This window comes from Magallana gigas, chromosome 6, assembly GCF_963853765.1.
Source record: "Magallana gigas chromosome 6, xbMagGiga1.1, whole genome shotgun sequence".
NCBI lineage: Eukaryota > Metazoa > Mollusca > Bivalvia > Ostreida > Ostreidae > Magallana > Magallana gigas.
In genome coordinates, this window is record NC_088858.1 from 37,654,411 (window position 1) to 37,660,235 (window position 5,825).

General features: G+C 35.2%; 1 long non-coding RNA gene across 1 annotated transcript; it reads left to right on the plus strand.

Moving 5' to 3' along the window:
- Window positions 1–363: 363 nt before the first annotated feature.
- Window positions 364–4,459, plus strand: LOC117689184 (uncharacterized). Its single transcript, XR_004601486.2, has 5 exons — window positions 364–1,517; window positions 1,635–2,030; window positions 2,554–2,768; window positions 2,863–3,164; window positions 3,275–4,459. It is a non-coding gene; the product is annotated as an uncharacterized lncRNA (long non-coding RNA).
- Window positions 4,460–5,825: the final 1,366 nt, after the last annotated feature.

Here is a 5,825-nt window from a genome sequence, read left to right on the forward strand (position 1 = left end):
TAGGGGAAACATAGATATTTTTAATTTTGGCCTCATGTTATTAATATTATGCTACATACAGGTGAAAAAGAATGCGGTACAAAACATTTTTACACAATCAGCTCCAAGAATTGTAGAGGCAATGTTAGCAGCTACCGAAATTCAGGCACCACTAGCCAGTCAGTCTACCAAAGCCGGTTAAATGACACGAATTACAAATCGTGTGAAAAGAAACTAAGACCACAAGACCCCCCCAAGATTTCGATTCCATGGTAAGCTGAATTCGATTTAACATTGTATATATCATTGTTTGCTGCTATGTAGCATTGTTTGTTATTGTGGAATATTTTTTGACAAAATTATTTATATTCTACTTCAGCGTGACAACAGCCTCATGCAAGAAAACATACCAGATTTCAACCACATTGATATGGATGCCTCTGGACATCGTCATCTTCTGGTGTACTCAGATCATCAGTTAGAGCTGCTAGCAAACACAAAGACTTGGTTCATGGATGCCACATTTGGAGTCGTGAACCGTCTTTGACTTCAACTTTTCACCATAATTCATTCATCAGAAGTGGGACCCATATGAAACAAATACCCCTCATGTACTGTGTCGATCATTTCAAGCAAGAGACAGACTGATTTGTTTTAGGTAATTGTAAATTTTAGGTTCTGAAGACAGTTGCCCACTTGCTTCCAGACCAGATCTAACTACAGTCGTTTGTTGTGGATTTTGAAGCTGCTCTGTGGAGGGCCCCACAGGACTGCCTCCCCTGTTATCCAATCCAACACCATTTGCGATATATAACATGTCAATGCAATCTGTTCTAAATATTACTATATACGAAGGTTGGCCAATTCGTGGACACATGTAATTTCATTCTAAATCACGACGCTATATGTAGGAAAGTACTGAAATATTTCAATATAGACTATGATAATGCATGTGTATAAAAATTAGAGCAATGTATATTCTTAAAATGTAGTTATCACTACAAAAACATTGATTGTACACGGCCCAGTCTGACGCTGTTTCACGACGTTTTTATTACGTCGTACGTAACGCGTTGGTTTCTGTTACTTTTCAACGTAATCACCTTTGCACTGCAAACACTCCTCACACCTTCTTAGCCATGAACACATCTGAATACCATTTTCTGTCGAATTTAGATATAATGGTTCGAGGAGCATATTTAAGTTCATCAGAATCCTCAAATCTAACTCCTTTTAGCTGTGATTTGATGAAAGATAAAATTGCAAAATCCATCGGAGCAAGATCCGGAAGATATAACCTGTGTTCAAGAAGATCGAATCGTAGGAGTTCGATTTCCAGACACGTGGAAGCTGCCGTATGTGCAAGTAAAATGAAGCTTTGACATCTGTCGCCACCATTGTACAAAACGTGCTACAGGCCAGAGTCGATATCAGAGGAAGCCAGACCACAGCAATCCTGACGTGGAAAAACTCATCCGATGAGCAAACAGAGTTCGAGAAAAATGAGATCAAAACATCCCGTCAACCGATACCAATAGGTACCGGTATAGAATTATCATTAAATATTTTACACTATTAAAATTTTAATTGTACTAAAATGGAATGAAACACCAATTTAGATACACCATGCGTTTATTTCCAATAACTTTTACCAGGGAGAAGCAAAAGTCGACGACCGCTGCATTTCATATATATTTGCTACACTGTACGGACTGGAAACCCGGGCAAAAGCGAACCGATGCTATATGGATGGGACATTTAAGAATTGTACGGGCCCCTTTCTAATAGCTGCTGACAATCCATGCATTCATAAAATCCACCGACGCCATGAAACAGGTCCCACTGGCGTTCATTCTGAAGTCCGAAAAATGGTAGACGGATTAATTATTACCAATTTATGAGATCAACTCAACATCGGAAGGAGAGGCCAGAGTCGATATCAGAGGAAGCCAGACCACAGCAGACCTGACGTGGAAATACTCATCCGATGGGCAAACAGAGCGCGAGAAAAAATACCACCAATACATCCCGTCAATCTTGAAGATTTCCAGGTTTATAATTATTATAAATATTTATTAAACATTTCACACTTGAAGGAACTTGGACACGATTAGAGATCAAAATTTTTATTTTTATTTTTTATGTATAAAATGGTTTTAAATGATTGACCAAAATATTGAATGTTAAAATCAAGTTACAAGCGAGATACAGACGTGAGAATTTAAGTTATGTAAACAAAGCTCGAGTTTTATAGTTGTTTACAAAAATGTAATGTAGAGTATAACCATTTTTTAGACAAAATGACATGCAAAAAACAACTTAAACTAACTCAATATCTCATTAAATACTAGTATCAACTTAAAAAAGATACATTTGATTGCAACTTACACCAATACAACACATATGTAAAAAATGGCAATACTGATAAAAACATTGAAAATGGAAAAATAAAATTTGAAAATTTAAAGTCAAATCGTGTCAAAGTCCCTTTAATGTTATTATACTAAAAATTAAATGTAATATATCAGAAAGTTTAGATGGACCGTGCGTTTATTTCCCGTTAACTTCTACCAGGAAGAAACAAAAGCCGCATTTCATATTTGTTTCACTGCATGGACTGGAAACCCGGGCAAGAGAGAAACGATGGTATATGGATGGGACATTTAAAATTGTATGGGCCCCTTTCTAATAGCTGCTGACATTCCATGCATTCATAAAATCCACCGACGCCATGAAACGGGTCCATCTGACATTCATCCTCACGTCCAAAGAACGGAAGACGGATTATGGTTAGGCTTCCTAAACTTCTAATATTATGTATATTTATAAAATACTAGATTGTTAGCAATGACATAAAATAATTTATATTGGTTTGTTTTTCAGGTACCATATGCCAAGACAACCCAAAGCTGACAGCGAAGTTGTTCACTATGAGATTGGTACATGTTTCTGGCAAGATACGAAGGACATTGTCAGACTTTGAAATCCATGGATGTGCGTTCCACTTGAGATTGGCAATTTGTCGGAAGGCAACAGAAAAAGGATTGTCTTCAGCATACCGACATGGCGACGGGACCACTACCTAAATTGTATGATCTTAATTAGGACAATCCTTTCTTCAAGAAAATCACAGAGAACCCGCTTTCAGCAAACTACGTGGGCTGGCTACCACACCGCAATTAAAGGTATATTATCATATTCACATAAGTATTGAAATATTTTTATAATAATTATTATTCTTCAAAAAGATCATGCGAGAAATTTTATCTGATTTTTGAAAAATTATTTTTTTCAGGAACGAACTAGTAAACTTCACTTTTCATCGGACCTCTCCAGTTATATGATACAGATATTTATAAAGATGATTCATCTGTTCATCTAGAATTCCAGCCAGCCTTGTCGATGTCATTTTGATATATTTACATCTACCTTGTATTATTTCCTCTTTTTCTTACGGAAACCTATTGTTAATTCATAGCTGTATAGAAACAGCCAGCCAGAAATCTACACGCCCCGTTTATCGATTGGTCGTAATCTACAGCAGCTGAAACTGACAAGAAACTGGCAGGAGTGAAATTGACACGCCCTGTTTATCGATTGGTCGAAACCTACTGCGACCTAAGAAAAATCACGGACTGCCGAAATAATCATGATGATGTCAGACTCAAAGTCCTTCAGGAAACAATTTGGCTGTTTCTTTTAGCTAACGTACTAACGTACATAACAGTAATTTAGTGAATTTTACTTACTTTTGCTAATCAATTTATTAATTAGTCAAAAGAAAGATGTAAATATAAATAATAAAATGCTTTCTTTGATGACTCATGCGGATTATGAAGGTAGCGATCATTGCAGAAAAAACAGTCAAAGGTCAAACCCTTATAGTCTATTCACTAGATTTAACGTTTTATTTTTTTATTGTCATCGTTTGCTATATCGAACATTAAAATTCGTAGTTTCTTGGGGGACTTGTTAAGCATTAATTTGCTGTAAGTTTCTCAATTATAACACAGTCAAAGGTAAAACCCTTAGAGTCTATTCACTAGATTTAACGTTATATTTTTCTTTTGTCATGTTTTGCTATATAAAGCTATATAAAGCCTTGAAATTCGTAGTTTCGTGGAAAACTTGTTAAGCATTAATTTGCTGCAAGTTCCTCATTTCTCTAACATGGTATATTAGATATTAAACAGGTTGCACCCGTTTGGAAAATAGTTTGATCATTTTGTCGTCGTCAAATGTTTTCAGTCCTTAAACTGAAAGATAGGGGTTAGGTTTTATTAAAAGGAATTTTGCATTTAACCCTAGGCCTTTCCCCCGGCTAGGTTGGCTCGCGTTCCCGTACGGTGGCTTTGATAGAGATTTTTGATAGGGATTTTTGATAGTGACATTTTTTCTATACTCGGCAGGAATTTACAATTGTTTTCAATATTTTGTTTGTGCTCTTTTCTATAAAGCCGTAAATAAATATTGTTGAGTGTTGAAACTGGTGTTTTTCATTACAGTGTGTTTAAAGGTTTCAATGGTGAAAAATATATTGATAAACATAAAAGTAAGACCAAACAGAATCTCAAATCACAAAGAACCTGGGAAATAAACATAGGAAACGGTAAACATATTTCAGAGTGTAAAACTGTCGCTCAGTGAAATCGGTCGCTCTACAATAAAACATATAGTGAAAAGAGCGACCGTATTCCCTGGCTTATGCGCATGCCTAGGGAATATTGTCGCGTGAATATGTGACGGGCTCCAGTTGATTTTAAACCCAAAATATTTGAATCCTGTCAAGCAAAAACATCATGTAGGCAAAGTGTACTGTCAAAATGGATTCTTTGAATTATGTTAAAATCTGATAAATGTCGGTATTATAATTTTTTTGGCATAATATATATATATATATATATATATATATATATATATATATATATATATATACACACACACACACACACACGAAATTTAAAATCTAAACCCGTAATGTTAGAAAATAACAATTTACCGTAACAACTGTGTAGGTGTAGACTTGTTAAGCAATAACTTAGGTACCAGATCAGAGGCCCACAGGTGTAACACCTCTATATGTTCTTTATTCACATCCAGCATCCCACGAACATTCGCTTCCCAGGTGTATGTAATAAATCACACCGGCATATATAATGTACATTCACCAAGAGATCAATGGGTGCATAGTTTTGTTTCCGAAGATTTATTATGGCATTTTATTTTACGTCATTTTATTAATTTAATAAAGGTATCAAACTGAGATATATTAAGATAGTATCTAAAAATGAAATCAAAGTTTTTTTAATTGTTTACTATCAATTACCAGCCGGAGATTCACACCTATAAGATAATCTGCAGATTGTGTCTTAATTGTCCTAGAACACAAGGTGCACGTGTAGTTCAGAATGGTGACACTTTGAAACCATCTAGAAGAACCCCTGTGTTTAAGTTCAAGGCTTCAACGTATGACCCCCTTGTTTTTACAACAATTAAAATTCGGTACCTATACACAGGAAATGGCAGGTGTGAAACCCCTGAAAATATAGTGGATGTAAACATTGAAATGTGTGAGCTCTCAAAATATCATTAAATAACTATTCTTTTGATTTAATTTGGTTTTTTGTTTATACTTTTTCTGAAATAAAACAATTAATGAAGGTAAATAAGTCTATCATAGTTAACTGTGCTTAGACTTTAGTGTACGATGAATCCATACACGGAAATTTTCGGGGTAAAGTAATACCCTTTTTAAAAATTAAAAGTACTTGAATCTTGTGTACTTAAAAAGGTGAATGGCCCAAATATATTGACAATGTAGTTTCTGCAATCAACATGACCACTCA